Source organism: Ictalurus punctatus, chromosome 11 (genome assembly GCF_001660625.3).
Source record: "Ictalurus punctatus breed USDA103 chromosome 11, Coco_2.0, whole genome shotgun sequence".
NCBI classification, from domain to species: domain Eukaryota; kingdom Metazoa; phylum Chordata; class Actinopteri; order Siluriformes; family Ictaluridae; genus Ictalurus; species Ictalurus punctatus.
In genome coordinates this window covers 24,180,752-24,200,209 of record NC_030426.2, presented here as the reverse complement: position 1 = coordinate 24,200,209, position 19,458 = coordinate 24,180,752, and positions in this window count along the sequence as shown.

Here is a 19,458-nt window from a genome sequence, read left to right as displayed (position 1 = left end):
CAAGTAGCCTAGCAACCAGAGTGAGGTCACAGAAAACAGGGTCACAACACAAAACAAGAAACATGAACTAGTACTATGGACTGGGAGCAGAGAAACCAGCGAGGACTAAATGAACTAATCTATAGTTTAAACTAACTAAATCTATCAATGTACATAACATTAACAACGTATTTAACTATACTATTTCCACTATAATACTCCGCGAGGTGTACAGGGACGAGAGCGGTATATATCCCCAATATAATCAGCCGTATAGAACCGAATAGAACCATTTTCTGCACTCTTTTCAATGCACTTTTTAATGCACTTTTTTGTTGTAGGCTACAGAGTGTTCCGTTCTTTCAGCAGTCAGTTATAGGCCTAACATCGGCTATTCGAGGGGGGCTCAAAGATGACCACATCAAAATATTTTTATTTACTAATTTATTTATTTAATGTTATATTGTGCCTTGTTGGTAGCCTATGCCTGCTGGAATGAAAAAAAAATGTTCAAAATGTTGAATAAATATTTTGAAATTGTAGTTTTTGTAATTGATTTTTTTCTTTGAAAAGCAAGACAAAATAGTAAAAAGCACATTTTGACTATTTAATTTATGCAATGGTGAACAAAAAATGGCAAAATAAATGGAAAAAACGTGAAAAAAAACATGTTCAGTATTTGGTCTTCGGCCAAGTTTTTCACTATACTCGGTTTCGGCGAAGAACTTTCATTTCGGTGCATCCCTAGTATAAATATGTGGTAACACATAGGCCAAATTCCCTTGGTCATATATATATAGTCCTGCCATGACCATCCCAGTCCCCTGACTTGAACCCCATAGAAAACCTGTGGGGTGAACTGAAGAGGAGAGTCCACCAGCATGAATGTACGGGCAAGGTGCATATATTATGATCAATACACAATTTAACCGAGATGAGAGAATGATCCGAGATCACTTCAGACTTAGGAAATATGACGATATTTTCTATATTTAATCTGTAGGTTAGTAGAAGGTCAAGAGTGTGACCACCATTATGAGTGGGTCCTATAACACTGTGATTGACCCCTACTGAATCTAGAATGGACACAACCGCTTAACACATCCTCAGGGTTTAATTCTGTGATTAGTTTCCATCATTTCCCATTTTCAGTGTATTTTTTTCTGTTTGAAAAGCGAGTATGAACATGTTCAGGGTTGAGCAAAGCAACTCAGCACAGTAAATAAGAGCAGGCTGGTATTAGAAAACATTTTTATTCATGTAGGAAACATTAGATTAAAGCAAGACACTACATGTAAATATGGTTTATTTTAAAATAATAGATATAACAATAAACTATAAAAACAGAATATTTAAATTGGGTTAACTAGAGAGAAAATTAAACGTATAAGAGAATGAACTGTCACAAATGAAGTTAGCTTGAGACCCTCAAAGTTGTGGATATAACTCGAAACATACAGTTTAAAGCCATTCTCCTTCTCACTAGAGGGAAAGACAGATGCTAACATCATAATGCGATTGTCATCGTTCACAGTAATCCGTGGAAGATCTTACAAGCAGTGAGTGTAAAAAGCCACGCTGACAGCGCCCATTGAAACGGTAGGCAAAAATCACTTCCGGTGCAGCACTGAAAGTTGCGCTAGCCACTGAGACTGAAAGCGGAAGTGACTGTGCATAGAGTCCAATGAGAACATGCTGAGGCGTCGACGTCATTACATCGTCACTAACCAATGAGAGCGGTTATGGTCCGAGCGACACATGTTTAGCCCCGCCCCATTCTGCCGGCTGTAGCCAGGAGCTGTATTCAGTTGTGTTCAACATCATGCAGCGCTGCGCAGCCCGCCACGTCACTGTGACGTTTGGCATCAAAGTACCGCGATAGCGATACGAGAGCAGTCGACTTCCAGCACGAGCTCTGATGACGACACAGCTATTTCAGGATTGGCCAGACTCACTGACCACAATGATGACGCGCTTTTCATGTTTATTCTGACACCTTCAGTTCTGCTAAGACTCACAAATCTGTATTTTTATAACAGTGAAAACCCTTTCCATGTGATCTTAATGTTGTATTGTGTCATGTTTATCAAAATAAAACTGATAAAAATGTAGACCCCACTTCATTGGTTTTTAAATAATACAGGTTTATGATTAACTTTCTTCTTGTACATACAGGCACTGTATTAACTTAATCTATTCAGTGACAAGTGTTTCTGGTTGCTACATGTAAAATTCAGACGCTTGTTTATCTGAGAAATATTACATCTAATCCACTTCCTCTGCGATAAAGAAAGCAAACACCACATAAGCATCACTACGGGAAGCAGAAAGTGTCCAACTTAACGGCTCTGTTTTAAACCCCTCCCCCGACTGCAAGCGGAAACTCTCGCCGATCGGTTACATCCAGTCAGCCGAAGGGCAATACATCGAGGACCTTCTCCCCAATTACGCCTATGTTCACAAAGCTCCGCCCCCAGGACAAACCTGTCACGTAGTTCAGCTAGAGTTTAACTAGCTAGTGGTTAGCATGTTCACCTCACACCTCCAGGGTTCTCCCCATGCTGTGGGGGTTTCCTCCGGGTACTCCGGTTTCCTCTCCCAATCCAAAGACGTGCAGGGTAGGCTGATTGGCATGTCCAAAGTGTCCTTAGTGTATGAATGGGTGTGTGAATGTGTATGTGATTAACTGTGATGGATTGGCACCCTGTCCAGGGTGTACCCCACCTTGTGCCCCATGCTGCCCGGGATAGGCTCCAGGTTCCCCTCGACCCTGTAGGAAAAGCGATATGGAAAATGGATGGATAGTTGGACTTTATTATTGTATCCTGCTCCAGAATTGTTCTGCTTGTTGGAGCAATGAGCGACAGAGCTCTGTATAATGGCTGGATGATGTTAGTAATGTAGCATTTAGCTTTTGCAACTCAGCTCAAGCTCTTGAAAGCCAAGTTATAGCCTAGAAATAAAGGAATAAAGTGCACAGATTGAGAACGATCCCAATGAAATTTCTAGCTGAATAAACTAGATGAGTAATCATTTTTAATAATCCACTTAAAAGGTGGCCTAGAGGGCACTTCATCATGTTTTTCTGCAAATAGAAGCACATTAGAAGGCCTTGCCCATTTAATAATCACACTTAGATGATGTTTTTATGAGACGAAAATAATTTAAACCTCGTTAACAACACAAGTAGCATGATTAAAAAGGTGAATATGCTGAATGGTCTCATGTATTACTCGTTGTCATGGTAACATTGACACTAAGCATCACTTAACTTTGGATTAGTTTTCATATACCAGGCAGATAAACACAGGTTTGATAGTCCAGGTTAGGATCTATGTAAACAGGTCAGCAGGATTAGAGGAAATATTTGCAAGCAGATATGGATATTTACATCACTAAACAGATACACACAGACATGGAGTAATAAATATCCTCAGTAAAGTTAATACTGGAGCACAGAGAGGAGAAATATCTCCCATGGAGAAAGATGCTCAGATGCAGACTGTTAATATTAAACACTCTCACACCTTCATATGATAGTTTATACACTGTAACTGACCACAGGCACATAGTTCACACACACACTTCCTGTAGAGCTCTTTCTCACACTTCTAGAAGGGGAAATGGGCGTGCTGTGAGTTTCTGGTTAAGACACAGATGAAGACACACAGCACATTCACAGAGCGGGACAGAGACAGTAACAGTGTGTAACACAACAGGAGCTTTAATATCTTTCTGAAGTGGAGTTGGTGTGGAGATCTGGGAGTGTGAACTCAGGATGAAGATCCTCCTCATCTTCACCCTCTGTCTGATCTCAGGTAAAGAAATGCACTTCAGAATAATACTCACTATCAGCAGCAGTGTTACATGAAGGAAGGTTTTGCTCAGATGGATGTTTGGTGTTTTGTTAGATGGAGGAGCCTCCAAGAATGTAACAGGATATTCAGGAGGAGGAGTCCTTATCAAGTGCAAGTATGATACAAAATACACACAAAAACAAAAATATTTCTGTAAGGGTTCAGTACCAGGCTGTTCTGACCAAATAAAGACAGGAGCTAAAAACGAGTGGATAAATTCAGGAAGATTCTCACTGTTTGATGACACCAAATCAGCAGAGTTCAGTGTGAAGATCAGAGAGCTCACTGTAGAGGACACTGGGACATACCAGTGTGGAGTTGATATATCCTGGGGAAATGACATTTACACACCGGTGGAACTGAAGGTGAAGGAAGGTGAGTAGGAGACATTTATTCAGACCTTTCAAGTGAAAAATTGACTAAAACTTTCAAATATCACGAATTGATTGTCCATTACTTTTGCATGGCCGAGAAACCAATCACATTTTTGTGCATTTTAACTTTTTATATTTAAATTAGCTTCTGAAATCCAAACCAATTTGTATGAACATCACAATTATTAATTTCAACACAATAACGACTGCATATAAGTCTTACCTGATCTTCATACATTACAGTTACAGTTTAATGGAGAAAAAAAAGATCTCATGATAAAAAAGACTTGAATTTAAATGAACATTGAGGAAATGTGGTTGGATTTCTGTCTCCTGGCTGTGGGCGGAGTCAGTTATTCATGACTAGCTAGCTAGTGTTAGCTAACTTACTTTGACAGCAAGCAGCAATGTTAACGCTGGTAGTGTTGGAATCAATCAGTGTTTCAGTAATGTTAGTCACAGCACTCTGATAACCGCTGTGTAAATAATAAAATTAGCCGTGTTTGATAGTAAGCGAGCTAACGTTACGCTAACAGCTGTGTAAATAATAAAATTAGCCGTGTTTGATAGTAAGCGAGCTAACGTTACGCTAACAGCTGTGTGTAAATAATAAAATTAGCCGTGTTTGATAGTAAGTGAGCTAACGTTATGTTAACTGCTTCCAGTTTTAATTAATTGAGCAGGATTGAACTTGCTTTTAACAGGGGGCTCGGTCTCTAGAGAAGTGAGTGCATATGCAGGGGGAGGAATCAACACCAAGTGCAGATATGAGGATGAATATAAATACAAACCCAAATCTTTCTGTAAGATGGGATCACATCAGTGGTGTTTTAATCAAATAACAACAAAACTACACAGTGAATGGTCACATGATGGCAGATTCTCAATTCAGGACAGCAGAAGTGCAGGATTCTTCAGTGTGTTTATCAGAGAGCTGATTACGGAGGACACTGGAACATACGCGTGTGCTGTTGTTGTGTCTGATGAAATACAGATCTACACTGTAGTGAAGCTGAAAGTAACAGAAGGTGAGGAGATTTAATTGTGTGTTTTATCAGAAAAAACATCAGATTTATTTGTAAATTTACTGTATAACTGTCTAAGTGTTGTTAATCAGAGCTAGGACACATATATACATATAAACTGATCTGATTGGTTGTGATTTGCAGATCTGTCCTATGAGAAGTCCATCAATAAGACTGTCCATGTAGGAGGAGATTTGAATGTCAGCTGTAAATACCCAGAATCCCTCAGGAGTGACCCCAAGTTTCTCTGCAAGACGAGGCTGCAACATGCTGCTTGTTCTTATAAAGAATCTGTTAAAGAAAGTAGAAAATATGTAAATACGGGGAAATTCTCCCTGTATGATGACAGAGAAACACAAATGTTCACTGTGAGTATTAGAAATGTAACTGAGAAGGAGTCTGGTGAATACTGGTGTGGAGCTGAAGCAGCCTGGACATCTGATCATGGATACCAGGTTTATTTCACACAGATCGACCTGACAGTTACTGGTGAGTTTGTAGAGACATGGAGACACGTTGTCTCAGTCATTATTTCTGAAGTTCCACACATAGAGAATGTACACTGTATTGTGTTGCATCTGTGCTGCTATCAGTCATTTACTAGATTCACTCACTTAATGTCTTTCATTATCTAACTAAACTTTTCACTGCTTTAGATCCACATGTCCCAGTTTCAACCTCGATACCAACACAACCTTCATCATCATCTGAGTCTACTCCAGCTTCTCCTCCAGCAGGTGATTCTGCTCAGATCCTCATCACCCCCAGAGTCTAACTACATGACTTTGATGAATCTGATCCCTTATGAATGATCAGCATGTAGGTTAAAGTGACTGTCTGTTTGTTTCTCTTCCAGGATTTCCAGTTTCCACTGTGATCACTGTGTCTGTAATTCTGCTGCTGCTTCTGATTGGAATCATATTCCTCTTTGTGATTCTACATAAAAAATGCAGGATACAAGGTCTAGTCTGTTTAATATTATTTACAAACTTCATCTTTAAGGAGACATATTTACTACACTACTTGCTGTTTAATCATGTCTGAATGGTTTCAGATGCTCGGAGTGTGTGTGTATGTGTGTGTGTGTGTGTGTGTCTGTCTGTGTTGTTAACCTTGTTCATTAGTCAGTTACATGTTCAGTAGGAGGAGTAGTTAGTGACACAGTGATCCTGTCCATGCTGATCAACAATGAGCACGGATGAGAAGAGACAGAAAATGAACCCATAATACAGATGAATAAATACACCACAGGATTTCCGGCCATCATAAAATCCAAAGCTAATAATAACAGAAATAACAACTACTGACTACTTGGATGTTTTTTGTTTCAGCAGGTACAGCTTCTATTGGTGAGAGTTCTGTCCAAGGCTCAGGAAACGACCAAGAGGTAACTGTCTTTATCAGTGTGTGTGTTCAGTACCAAAATTTACTGTTTTTGAAAATCCATGAAAACATTTATATGTGTTGTTTCTGTTTCTCTGTGCTTACTGTCTTTGATTATGAGGAGGTTAAAGACACCAGACGCCTGTCTGCCTCAGACGCTGGAAAAATTTACTGCAATGTTCAACTACCCACAATCCCCTCTGATCCTCCTCAAAATGTTTATGCCAACATGTAGTTGAAACGTTTATTCTACTGCTCAATTACCCACAATCGCTCCTGATCAGGAAATCTACTCCACAGCTCAGTTACCCACAAGTCTCTCTGATTCCTCAGCCAGTGCTGATCAGCAGTTAGTTGAGGAATCTGCTGAAGGCCTGAATTACGCAGCAGCCACCGGCTCTAATGATGCAGTTCCAAAGATGATCTGTCAGAAGCAAGCGATATCATATGTCTATGATACAGTCAGTCATGTTAATTCATGTGGCTAGTTTATAATTATTATGTCTCTAATCATCACCATCATCATCATCATCATCATCATTATTCCATCCATCCATTCATCCCAATTTTACAATAAGTACAGATTGCGATTTTTCTGTAATATGATCACTGCTTGTGGCCATATTCATCTTTGTATTTTCATCCATTTTGAATAGCTATATGAACGTATGGTATGTACTGAGTGTATTGTATGTGTGGTCTATGTTATGTTTGGAAAGAAATGCTGTATGTATTAAATATATGGAGAATGGTATGCATTGTACTGTATATAGGAGTATGATTTTAAATAGTATCTTTACAGAGTGTGAGTGCTAGAAGAAAGAGAGAAGTGGAGACATTCGTCTTATCTTAACCCCAAAGTCTCAAAATCAGCTTGACCCGCTCACTTCACTTTTTGTTCACATGTTGTTGTTCATCTTTATTTTGTCTTATAGTGACCACACTCATTATTACTGCTCTGCGTTCTTATATCAGCCATCCTCATGCCCTCTGTTTCATAATCAAGAATTCTGTCATGTATGCTTATTCAGATAAAAGCACAAAGTGTATTTTTGCCATTTAAATGATTTTTTTTAAATGATGAGTTCATTATGGACTGTTCACTTTTGATGTTATCAGCAGGATGTTATGCAATAAATAAACTTTCTCAAGTGCATAGTATTGTTCCTAAGCAGGAAGTTATCATCTCAGGCCAGTATTTACACCAATATATAAGATTATTATATACATACAGCTGGGGTCCAATATTCTGAAACCACAGTGAAAATCTGAAGTTTTATTTAGATTTAACTTCTGGAAATAAACAGAAAGTTAAATAAATACATAAATAAAGTAAATTGTGACATATTATCATGTGGCACATGTTCAGATGATATGTTGATGGTTTTGATCTAAAAATGGATCATCAGGTTTTGCACAAAGTTGTGGAGTCCGTGCCAGCTCGGGTGCACACTGTCATTAAAGCAAAAAGGGCATGTAACAAATATTAAGAAACTCTGAAATTCATGTAAATATTTCTAAGATTCTACTTTCCACTCAAGCTGTTGCTGATAATCTCAGGTGTAATGAAAACCTTTGTGTTAAATAGAAAAAGAATGATAAAGAGAAGCACTTTCACTAGAGCTCAGACATGTGGTCCCCACTGTACTGTATGTCCATAAAGTAACACAGCTGAGTTTATGCTGAACATGATTTGCTTTTACTAGAGGCTCCTCTAGATGGCAGTGTTGATCCACAATCTTGTAGAATTAACCTCTATAAAGCACCAGGAAATGTAAAATAATAATAATAATAATAATAATAATAATTAAACAAAATAAAATGTAAAATAAATAATTTCTCCACTTGTGCCCTAGTGTTTTACTCTGATTGCCGTTGCAGGCTGGAAGTCCACTGTCTATATGTGGGAGTCTCAGACATTGGAATGTCTATCAAGCTAACACATTAGTATAGGAGTTTAGGAGTTGTGTGAAAATATGAAGGTGTTTTATGTCATGTTTATGCAGATACATAGAAAATTCCAAAGGGTTCACAAACTTTCAAGCACCAATGTAACACTCAAGTGTGGTGTCATGTATACGTTACAAATAACTGGAGCCAGATTTATTCAAACATTTCCCCATGAGGATCACTTCCCAGTTTTTTGAGAACTCACACCTCGACCCCCTCATGAGATGTCTCTGCTGATTAAGAAGGTGGATTCAACATCTGAAGGATTTTTTTTACTCCTTCAGCCCCACCCCAGGACTTACCTGGCCTGTACAGTACAGTTCAGCAAGAGTTACCAAGTTCAACTAGCATAAGGATTAGTATTATCATCATTAGGCACTGCAGAATATTAATGAACTGTGGAAATCTCTCTATACAACAAGCAACTTTAATTGATTATGCTTTACACGTTACTCAGCACACAGCTCTTATATACAAGTAGCTGATAAAGCCAGAAGCTTCCTCCAACTAACTGGCTTGTTTTATTCACCTGTCTGCTCCTTAGTCTCAGTACTGGACAAAACACTGGAGCACATCTGCAGTGCTCTTTTATAGCTAAAACACTTTTACTAGCAGTTTATAACAGTGAATAGCGATGGCTGTGCTTGGCTTTCAGAAACCTAACTCCACTAACCTCTCCCCTCGGCAGACACTGATTTATTGTGTTTGGTGATTAATTACAATTATATTTCATTTATCCTGAGTGACTTTATTATTGTGTCCTGCTACAGAATTGTTCTGCTTGTTGGAGAAGTGAGCGACAGAGCTCTGTATAACGGCTAGATGATGTTAGCAATGTAGCAGTTAGCTTTTGCCCACTCAGCCATTCAAGCTCTTGAAAGCCAAGTTATAGCATTAAAACACATGGACTTCTGCTCATAATAATTCATGATGATTAGATGTCACTTATCCTGAGTGACAAAATGTTTCCCAGGTACTCTGCATGTTACAGCATCAGAGCTCTCTATCTCTGTGTTAGCATTTAGTTTTTGCCCATTCAGCCATTCAAGTGAATAAATGTGCAGTTATAGCTCTTGAAACATGTTAAATTCAGCAGATAATGATTTATAACCATTTTATTTCTCTTATTCTGAATCTATCATCATCACGTTACTGAAGTAAGTTTCTTATTGCAGTGGAGCTCTGTATAAAGGCTGTATAATGTGCTTGAAAGCCTTGTTACTGCATTAAAACACATAAAATTATGATTAATGATGATTAGATTTCCATATCCTGAGTAACTTTTCATGTTACATAAAATGACTGACACGAGGCCCCTCCAAACAATTGACCCCTCCAAATGGCTAGATGATGTTAGCAATGTAGCAGTTAGCTTTTGCCCACTCAGCCATTCAAGCTCTTGACACTAAGCATCACTTAACTTTGGATTAGTACATAGTTCACACATATGTCACACACACAGATGCAGAATGTTAATATTAAACACTCACACACCGTAATACGATAGTTTATACACTGTAACTGACCAGAGGCATGTAGTTCACACATATGTCACACACACACTTCCTGTAGAGCTATTTATCACACTTCTAGAAGGGGAAGTTGGCGTGCTGTGACTTTCTGCTTAAGACACAGATGAAGACACACAGCACATTCACAGAGCGGGACAGAGACAGTAACAGTGTGTAACACAACAGGAGCTTTAATATCTTTCTGAAGTGGAGTTGGTGTGGAGATCTGGGAGTGTGAACTCAGGATGAAGATCCTCCTCATCTTCACCCTCTGTCTGATCTCAGGTAAAGAAATGCACTTCAGAATAATCCTCACTATCAGCAGCAGTGTTACATGAAGGAAGGTTTTGCTCAGATGGATGTTTGGTGTTTTGTTAGATGGAGGAGCCTCCAAGAACATAACAGGATATTCAGGAGGAGGAGTCCTTATCAAGTGCAAGTATCATACAGAATACACACAAAACAATAAATATTTCTGTAAGGGTTCAGGACTATCCTGTTCTGACCAAATAAAGACAGGAGCTAAAAACGAGTGGATAAATTCAGGAAGATTCTCACTGTTTGATGACACCAAATCAGCAGCGTTCAGTGTGAAGATCAGAGAGCTCACTGTAGAGAACACTGGGACGTACCAGTGTGGAGTTGATATATCCTGGGTGATAGACATTTACACAACAGTGGAACTGAAGGTGAAGGAAGGTGAGTAGGAGATATTTATTCAGACCTTTCAAGTAAAAAATTGACTAAAACTTTGAAATATCACAATTTGATTGTCCATTACTTTTGCAAGGCCGAGAAACCAATCACATTTTTGTGCATTTTAACTTTTTATATTTAAATTAGCTTCTGAAATCCAAACCAATTTGTATGAATATCACAATTATTAATTTCTACACAATAATGTCTGCATATAAGTCTTACCTGATCATCATACATTACAGTTACAGTTTAATGGAGACATGAAGTTAAATGAATATTGAGGAAATGTGGTTGGATTTTTGTATCTTGGCTGTGGGCAGAGTCAATATTTACTCAGGACTAGATAGCTAGCATTAGCTAACTTAATTAACTGCAAGCAGCAGTGTTAACGCTGGTAGTGTTGGAATCAATCATTGTTTCAGTAATGTTAGTCACAGCAGTCAGATAACCGCTGTGTAAATAATAAAATTAGCCGTGTTTGATAGTAAGCGAGCTAACGTTACACTAACCGCTGTGTGTAAATAATAAAATTAGCCATGTTTGATACTAAGGTATGGAGCCCCCCTAGTGTCAGGTAAGAAAAAAAATACAGCCATGTGTGAACCGTGCCCTCAGTTTTGTAATCCATGCCCTCAGATTTGTAATCTGTGGCCTCAGTTTTTTAAATCGTACCCTCAGATTTGTAATCCGTACCCTCAGTTGTGTAAACCGCGCACACTGCGTTAAAGTTGCGTTCATATTGGACATTCGCTGTACATTCGAGTTCTCTCTTCTATTTCTCAAGAAATAAACACACAAAAAGCACATAATGTGTATTGTCTTAATAATGTGTATTGAGTACAATACAACTGAATATATTTTTAAATTTTCTCCCGTTAAAGCCCACGGAAGCCAATCTTTGGGAAGCGCAGGTCATCAGCACCTTATAGAAGAGAGAAACCCGAATGTACAGCGAATGTCCCGTATAAACCCAACTTTAACGCAGTGTGCGCGGTTTACAAATCTGAGGGCACGGATTACAATTCTGAGGGTACGATTTACAAATCTGAGGGCACGGATTACAAATCTGAGGGTACAGATTACAAAACCGAGGGTAGGTTTACAAATCTACGGAGCCCCCCTAATGTTAGGTAAGAAAAAAAAATACAGCCATGTGTAATCCGTACCCTCAGTTTTGTAAACTGTGCCCTCGGTTTTGTAACCTGTGACCTCGGTTTTGCAATCCGTACCCTCGGTTTTGCAATCCGTACCCTCGGTTTTGCAATCCGTACCCTCGGTTTTGTAAACTGTGCCCTCAGTTTTGTAAACTGTGCGGATTACACATGGCTGTATTTTTTTTCTTACCTGACACTAGGGGGGCTCCGTAGTAAGGAGCTAATTGCTGGAAATTCCTGCATGTTTCTGTTGTACTGAAGGCTCCACACTAAACCCTATAGGAATATCCTGCAGAGTTTGTCAATGTGTCCTGTAGGATTTCATTATTCTTGCAGGATACCAGCAAACATCCGGCAGAAAAATTTAAATCTTGTAGAATTCAGAGTTTATTTTGTAAGGTTCAGTAGTTAATCATCCATCTGTCTCTCCAATATTATCGTTGTATATCTCAAGAACCAGTTGAAGGTTTGTAGGATTTATATGGAATTTTCACTGAAACCAGAAGCTGAACGAATTTTATTTTGAAATTAATCCAAAACGGGGTCAAGGTCTCAACAAGGTCAAATATCATCTGAAATAGTTTTTCTTGAATAGTGTCCTTTCTGTTTGGAGGATATTTTAAGGGTATTAGAGACATTAGGAACAAGAAGCACTAGACGTGTTGGTGGAGGAGGCGTCCATGTCAATGCTGTTGGCGTAGATTTCTACTTGTTTATAAATTAAATGTACATCAATTATACTCACTGCTTTAAAAATCATAAATTCTTCATGTGAAAACTATCACATTTTAATGTAAAAACTTGATAAAAGTGCATGAGGCCTCTTGGACTCAGATTCCCATCAGACCTATACATAATCTGTCATTGGTTTTTGACCATGGTTTTGTTTGTAGATTTGGATTATTAATAATCGGCTCACGCTTTCATCCATCTTCCTCCACCTCATAGCAATTTCACTACATTTCATAGAAATGAAGACATAAGAAAAGTACAAACTCAAACCTTTCCCTTAACTCTGACTCAATTTATAGAAAGTGAGTTGTGTTTAAAGATATGAAGTTGTGAGGACTTCTTAACTGTGAAGACTTTTTTTTTTCAAGTATCATTTTAACTCAAGTATCATTTTTAGTAGCTGCTTCCAGTTTTAATTAATTGAGCAGGATTGAACTTGCTTTTAACAGGGGGCTCGGTCTCTAGAGAAGTGAACGCATATGCAGGGGGAGGAATCAACATCAAGTGCAGATATGAGGATGATAAATACAAACCCAAATCTTTCTGTAAGATGGGATCACATCAGTGGTGTTTTAATGAAATAACAACAAAACTAAATAGTGAATGGTCACATGGTGGCAGATTCTCAATTCAGAACAACAGAAGTGCAGGATTCTTCAGTGTGTTTATCAGAAGAAACATCAGATTTATATGTAAATTTACTGTATAACTGTCTAAGTGTTGTTAATCAGAGCTAGGACACATATACACATATAAACTGATCTGATTGGTTGTGATTTGCAGATCTGTCCTATGAGAAGTCCATCAGTAAGACTGTCCAAGTAGGAAGAGATTTGAATATCAGCTGTAAATACCCACAATCCCTCAGGATTGATCCCAAGTTTCTCTGCAAGACGAGGCTGCAACGTGCTGCTTGTTCTTATAAAGAATCTGTTAAAGAAAGTAGAAAATATGTAAATGAGGGGAAATTCTCCCTGTATGATGACAGAGAAACACAAATGTTGACTGGGAGTATTAGAAATGTAACTGAGCAGGACTCTGGTGAATACTGGTGTGGAGCTGAAGCAGCCTGGATATCTGATCATGGATACAAGGTTTATTTCACACAGATCGACCTGACAGTTAATGGTGAGTTTATAGAGACATGGAGACACACTACATTAACTATTCTGACTAAACTAATTAGGCTAATCTAACTAAACTTTTCACTGCTTTGGACCCATTTGTCCCAGTTTCAACCTCGAAACCAACACAACCTTCATCATCATCATCATCATCATCTTCTTCTCCTCCAGCAGGTGATTCTACTCAGATCCTCATCACCCCCAGAGTCTAACTACATGACTTTGATGAATCTGATCCCTTATGAATGATCAGCATGTAGGTTAAAGTGACTGTCTGTTTGTTTCTCTTCCAGGATTTCCAGCTTCCACTGTGATCACTGTGTCTGTAATTCTGCTGCTGCTTCTGATTGCAATCTCATTCCTCTTTGTGATTCTACAAAAAAGACAGAAGATGCAAGGTACACAAACAGAAACACAACACATTATCAGTGTGTAACAGGTTTAATTTGGAGTGACGGGTTGATGATCGGTGGTACAGTGGTGCAGCAGGTAGCGTTGCTGTCTCACAGCTCCAGTGTCCAGAATTCAGTCCTGAGCTTGGGTTCCTGTTTTGCATATCTGACCTCACAAAAACATGCCGGTAGGTGGATGTGTGATGTCCTGTAATGGACTAATGTAAAGCATTTACTGGAAATGAATTCATGACTGATTCCAAAACTAAACTAAATCTAAAACTAAAAATAACAGCATTTATAAGATTTACTGATTACTTGACTTCCGTTATCAGGAGGTACAGCTTCTACTGGCAGGAGTTCTGTCCAAACCTCAGGAAATCACCAAGGGGTAATTGTCTTCATCAGTGTGTGCTCAGTACAAAACTTATTGTCTTTTACAACAACATTTGTTGTAGAAAACATTTATATTCTTTGTTTTTGTTTCTCTTTGCTCTCAGGTTCCTCCTGATATCTGTTTCTATGAGGAGATTGAAGACACCAGACGACTTTCTGCCTCAGACGCTGGATCTTCTTCAGTTTACTCTACTGCTCAACTACCCACAATCCTCTCTGATCCTCAACCTGTTTATTCAAACACAGAGTTACCCACAAGCCCCTGTGATTCTACTGTTTATTCTACTGCTCAACAACCCACAATCCCCTCTGATCAGGACATCTACTCCACAGCTCAGTTACCCACACGTCTCTCGGCTGAGAAATCTGATGAAGGTCTGACTTAGGCAGCAGTGAATTTTCACTCCAGGGCCACCAGCTCTAATGATGCAGTTCCACAGATTCTCTTTAAGAAGGAAGAGGTCTCGTGTGACTATGATACAGTCAGTCATGTTAATTCATGAGGCTAGTTTCTCATCATTAGTGCTGCAACCATGTGGCACTGGAACTCTACCGCTTTGTTTAGATTCTTCTTCTTCTTCATCATCAAAATATGTTGGTTATTATTAGGCAAAAAAAAAGACTGAAAAGTGGTCATTATTTTTTCAAGATTAAGTCTGTGAGGATTGTGGGAGTGGATTCTACGGAAGCCCTAAGCGGTCATGCATTGTTAATTTTTCTTTAATGCTTTCTCGTGATCTCAACTTAATTATTCTATGTATTAGACAGCCATCGTCCCGAACTCAGTGGGTTTTTTTAATGGGTTTTTGCTTAAATGCCTGAAATAAGGTCTGTGGTTAACACAATCTCAGGATATTTTCACGTTTTATTCTATGCCTAAAACACATCAGTAGTACTCCACTCGTGATTTTGAAAAAGGTGGCTGCTAACGAGTGGCTAAATGAGAGTACAGAGATTATCAAGGAAATTAAACGTCATCACACCGAACAGGAAAACTCATCTACTACAGCCTCGTTGTGTTTATACTCGCGCTTTTGCAAACTATTCCAACTCAGACCTTCTAACTTGTAGATTTATCAGTTTATAATATTTCCCGATGGTAGTGTTTTTTTAAATAAAGATTGAAAGAGTTGTCGGAAACGTAGCGGTGCTGACGTTGAAGTCATGTGACCGTGGTGTAGCTCGTTTATAGCCTAATATTAGCTTTTTACTTCTGGCGATTGTATTTAGGCTGCAAAATTCATAAAGTTTGTGTTAATTTGTAAAGATTATCTTGATGAACAAAACTTGTAAGAACCATAAAGTTTTGTTGGTCACAGAGCTTATTTTCTGCAATAATCTAAAAACCAATGGGAAAATGTTATTGGATTTTTGTCGAGGGAACCAGGGTGATGCTACCGTCCGGGTTGGCCTATAAAAATACATCATCCATGCAGGATTGACGATCTCCACGTTAGTGTTCGACACCTGAGAAGGGGACACGCCTCTCTCTTAATGTGGAGATAAAGTCCATTTCTACAGCGGAAATTATTCTGTAGGATTCACCATTTGAAAGCTTTTTTTTTACTCCTTCAGACCGCCCCCAATTCCAAGTAGAAATTTGTATATACAAATTCTTAAAGTTATTCATCTCTGGCTGTTGTTTTTTTTATTTTTATTTATTTGTATATTTGCTTTAGAATAAAACAAACAGATTTTTAACATTTAAATAAAGGTTTTATTTATTCTCAGCCAGAGTGTCAAGGCTTAAGATAGCGAACTTATGAATTAACTTAATAAAGACACAAACACACACATATACACACTGCCCTCCACTAATATTGGCACCCTTGGTAAACATGAGCAAAGAAGGCTGTGAAAAATTGTCTTTATTTTTTTAACTTTTTGATATTTTGTTAAAAGAATTCACAAAAATGCTCTGCTCTCATGGATATCAAACAATTGCAAACACAACACAGGTTTATCCAAAATAATATCTTTGTTACACATAGGTGTGCAACAATTATTGTCACCCCTATGAATTCATATGAGAAAATATATATTTGAAGTGTATTCCCATTGATATTTTACTTTTGTTTAGTACACCTGGGTGACTAGGAACAAGAAATTGTTCAACCATCGCTTCCTGTTTATTCCAGGGGTATAAATATGAGGTAACACATAGGCCAAATTCCCTTGGTCATATATATACAATAGCAATGCACATACAATGTGCAGTAAAATGTTTTTGAGCTTCACAAAATGGGAAGTGGCTATAAGAAAATAGCACAAGTGTTGAAAACGCCCATTTCCACCATCAGAGCAATAATTAAGAAGTTCCAGTCAACTGGAAATGTTATGAATCAACCTGGAATTGGACGTGTGTCTATATCGTCTCAACACACTGTGAAGAGGATGGTTCGAGTGGACAAAAAATCTCCAAGGATCACAGCTGGAGAACTGCAGAAGTTAGTTGCGTCTTGGGATCAGAAAGTCTCTAAAACTACAATCTGAAGTCACCTACATCACCACAAGTTGTTTGGAAGGGTTTCAAGAAAAAAGCCTTTACTCTCATCCAAAAACAAACTCGAGCGTCTTCAGATTGCCAGATACTACTGGAACTTCAAATGGGATCGGGTTCTATGGTCAGATGAAACCAAAATAGAGCTTTTTTGTAATAAATACCAGAGGTGGTTTTGGCTCACAGAGAGGTAGCCATATGGAAAAATACCTTATGTCCACAGTTAAATATGGTGGTGGATCTTTAATGTTTTGGGGCTGTTTTTCTGCCAGAGGACCTGGATATTTTGTTAGGATACATGGCATCATGGACTCCATCAAATATCAACCAATATTAAATGAAAACCTGACTGCCTCTGCCAGAAAGCTTCAAAATGGGCCGTGGTTGGATCTTCCAGCAGGAGAATGATCCAAAACGTACATCTAAATCAACACAAAAATGGTTTACTGACCACAAAATCAAGGTCCTACCATGACCATCCCAGTCCCCTGACTGGAAACCCACATAAAACCTATGGGGTGAACTGAAGAGGAGAGTCCACCAGCGTGAATGTACGGGCAAGCTGCATATATTATGATCAACACACAATTTAACCGAGATGAGAGAATAATCTGAGATCTTCTCTAATTCCAGACTGCTGGGACTACGGCTGCTCCTAAGGCCATACAGACTTCATATAAATCCATAATGAACTTTTTCACACTAACTGTTGTTACCCAGATGAGGATGGGTTCCTCTCAAGGTTTCTTCCTCTTAAAACATCTTAGGGAGTTTTTCCTTGCCACCGTCGCCACTCAGTGGCTTGCTCAGTTGAGATAAATTCACACCTTTAATATCTGTATACCATGTTGATATTTCTGTAAAGCTGCTTTGAGACAATGTCTATTGTAAAAAGCGCTATACAAATAAAATTGAATAGAATCGCTTCACTGAGGAAATATGACGATATTTTCTATATTTAATCTGTAAGTTAGTAGAAGGTCAAGAGTGTGACCACCATTATGAGTGGGTCCTATAACATTGTGATTGACCCCTACTGAATCTAGGGTTTAATTTTGTGATTAGTTTCCATCATTTCCCATTTTCAGTGTATTTTTTTTCTGTTTGAAAAGCGAGTATGAACATGTTCAGGGTTGAGCAAAGCAACTCAGCACAGTAAAAAAGAGCAGGCTGTTATTAGAAAACATTTTTATTCATGTAGGAAACATTAGATTAAAGCAAGACATTTATTTTAAAATGATTTATTTTAAAATAATAGATATAACAATAAACTATAAAAAGAGAATATTTAAATAAGGTTAACTAGAGAGAAAATTAAACGTATAAGAGAATGAACGGTCACAAATGAAGCTAGCTAGCTTGTTAGCTTGAGACCCTCAAAGTTGTGGATATAACTCGAAACATACAGTTTAAAGCCATTCTCCTTCTCACTAGAAGGAAAGACAGATGCTAACATCATAACGCGATTGTCATCGTTCACAGTAATCCGTGGAAGGTCTTACAAGCAGTGAGTGTAAAAATCCATGCTGACAGCGTCCATTGAAACGGAAAGCAAAAATCACTTCCGGTGCAGCACTGAAAGTTGCGCTAGCCACTGAGACTGAAAGCGGAAGTGACTGTGCATAGAGTCCAATGAGAACATGCTGAGGCGTCGACGTCATTACATCGTCACTAACCAATGAGAGCGGTTATGGGCGGAGCGACACATGTTTAGCCCCGCCCCATTCTGCCGGCTGTAGCCAGGGGCTGTATTCAGTTGTATTCAACATCATGCAGCGCTGCACAGACCGCCACGTCACTGTGACGTTTGGCATCAAAGTACCGCGATAGCGATACGAGAGCAGTCGACTTCCTGCACGAGCTCTGATTACGACACAGCTATTTCAGGATTGGCCAGACTCACCGACCACAATGATGACGCGCTTTTCATGTTTATTCTGACACCTTCAGTTCTGCTAAGACTCACAAATCTGTATTTTTATAACAGTGAAAACCCTTTCCATGTGATCTTAATGTTGTACTGTGTCATGTTTATCAAAATAAAACTGATAAAAATGTAGACCCAACTTTATTGGTTTTTAAATAATACAGGTTTATGATTAACTTTCTTCTTGTACACACAGGCACTGTATTAACTTAATCTATTCAGTGACATGTGTTTCTGGTTGCTACATGTAAAATTCAGACGCTTGTTTATCTGAGAAATATTACATCTAATCCACTTCCTCTGCGATAAAGAAAGCAAACACTGCACAAGCGTCACTACGGGAAGCAGAAAGTGTCCAACTTAACGGCTCTGTTTTAAACTCCTCCCCCGACTGCAAGTGGAAACTCTCGCCGATCGGTTACATCCAATCACAGCCGAAGGCCAATACATCGAGG